We start from the raw sequence: 2,677 nt of genomic DNA, 5'->3' as shown, positions 1-2,677 counted from the left end.
TTTGGTTTGCTTTTTGTTTTGTTTGTGCTGGGGATCAAACTCAGGGCCTCAAATATGCCTTGTAATTGTTCTAGCATCTGTTTAATATCTTGAGCCATATTTACAATAATAGCTAGACACATAAAATATATGTAGATGGTTCAAAAGAAGAGGATTTGTCAGCCTTCCTGTCTATCACCTCTATCACCTACCGTTTACAAGGCACAACCCTACACTGAGAGATTTATAATGGCGCAAAAAATAGCATTCCTATTTTATCTTGTGTTGTTTTTTCATCTTAATTATAAAAGCAAACTTGGAAAGTCAATATATGACTACCCCATATCCTTTGTAATATCAGGTGATACAGGAAGAAGTCAATTCTTGCATCCACTGAAACTGTATGGTCTATTGTGACTCGGCAAGACAATGCAAGGGTTGTTCCATATTCTATTCTTGTTGAGGCCATTTCAGGTTTAACTAGAATTTGATCTCCTGGATGGAGAATCCTATAAAAAATTTCCCAACTCCATTCTAGGAACCCAAGCTCAGGATGTCCTAGCTAATTTGTCTTAAGCCTGTTTGTGCTTAAGAACCCCCTATAGCTGGTAACTAAATTTAGCTGCTTCTGCATAGTCCAACCTTCCAACCCTTTGTAGCTACGGACTGAGATGTCGGGATGTGGTCTTTACCTTTAAAAACCCCGTGCTCGGGACACTTGGAGCCACACCCAAATACCAGGGTGCAGCCCCAGCCAGCTGGAATAAAGAATTTCAATTGGCCTTTGTCTGAGAGGCCATCTCTGGTGGCTACCTGTAACCCTGACACTAAGTTGTATCCATGTGTCGAGATGGTTCTCTGTTTAAAACAGTATCTAGTAAGCCAGGCATAGTGGCTTACCCTTCTAATCTCAGTGCTCAGGAGGCTGATTCGGCAGGCTTGCTATGAGGTGGAGGCCAGCCCAGTTTACACAGTTAAAGACAGTCTGGTTTATAAAATGAGTCTATGTTACAAACACAAAATAATACAAATTTTTTCTTAAAAAAGGAAACAAAGAAGGCATGTATAAAAGTTACAAATGGGGGCTGGAGAGATGGCTCAGAGGTTAAGAGCATTGCCTGCTCTTCCAAAGGTCCTGAGTTCAATTCCCAGCAACCACATGGTGGCTCACAACCATCTGTAATGAGGCCTGGTGCCCTCTTCTGGACTGAAGAAAGAATACTGTATACATAATGAGCAAATAAATAAATATAAAAAAAAAGTTACAAATGACCACGCTTTACTTTACTTATTTACTTGTTTGTCTGTTTACTTAATGTGCACTGGTATTTGGTCTGTATGTATGTCCCAGTGAAGGCATCGGATCCCTGGAACTGAAGTTTTACAGACAGTTGTGAACTGTCAGGTGGGTCCTCTGGAAGAGCAGCCAGTGAGTGCTCTTAACCTCTGAGCCATTTCACAATGCTTTATTAAACAAACCAAGAGTTTATTGAGTCTTTAGATGTCTAGCCAGCTGGCCAAAAGCATGCCAGGGCGTCTTTACAAATATAACCTTTGATTTGTAAAATGTGAAAAAGTCAAGCCTCCAGAGGAATCAGGAGGTCTTATATCTCAGGACCTTTTCTCAGCGGGGAAGGAGGGCCCCTTTGGTGTTGTCAAACACTTAGCAAGATAAGTGAAAAGCCATTTATTTTATTTTAAAGCAAATGTGACTCCCAAAGGAAGAAGGTCCAGTCAGAGCAACTTGACCTTTCGGGAAGCTATTTCACTGTATATTTTCATTCCATTAAATTAAGTAGATGAGAATTTATTTATCTTTGCATTTTCTAGGAAAGGCCTACAGGAATGAGAAAAGGGTCATATTTATAAATAACACTCTGTGAGCATATCCATTTCTATCATTAAATAGCATGCCCATTCTTTTTCTACAAAAGGCCACAATCACTCTACAGTCTTGAATTCTACCTGTCGGTTGAAGTTGCCCCACCCCCATCAATCATCCATAAATCAATGATTTACTATGCTTATTCAATGGTCTTTTTCAGGAATCTGACTAGGTAACTATCATTTATTTATTGTATTTTATAACTTAAACAATTGATGAAACTGTTCAAAAAATACATCATTGTATGTCAGTTTTATGATTATAAACAAAGCTTGATTATTTGTCAATATAAACAAATTCTAAGCCACAGAGAAAAGACGGGACACAAATTCTTCAGAGCTGACTATCACACAACATAAAGTGCTAATGCTATCACAAGAATAACAAAACACCATTTTTGAATTAAGGCTTCTAGACTGCAAAAGTCACAGTTCCCTAAGCTAGTAAGATCCATCTTTTACTCTGCTTTAATGGGAAGTATCATTTTCTTATTATAGAAAGTACTTATGAATTATTACTTATTTACAAACTTAATAAATATTATTCTTATAAGAATAACAGAGGATTACCTAAAATAATATCAAATAAGTCTCCCCAAACTTTCTGAAATCCTACCATCCAAAGGTAACTTCGGAACAAAGTCATGAAATTATTATAAAATATTAGAAGGCCTTTTAAAATGTTTCAGAAACTAAAACTTAAGAAATGAAAAAGTGAGCTAAATTGATTTGTACAAAATAAAAGTTTCAGTATATCAGAAAGATAAAAGATGATTATATGATAATGTAGAAGAATCACATGACAAAGAGCCAA

This window comes from Myodes glareolus, chromosome 21, assembly GCF_982192425.1.
Source record: "Myodes glareolus chromosome 21, mMyoGla1.1, whole genome shotgun sequence".
NCBI classification, from domain to species: domain Eukaryota; kingdom Metazoa; phylum Chordata; class Mammalia; order Rodentia; family Cricetidae; genus Myodes; species Myodes glareolus.
The sequence above is the reverse complement of the archived record's forward strand: the minus strand, read 5'-3'. Positions refer to the sequence as shown.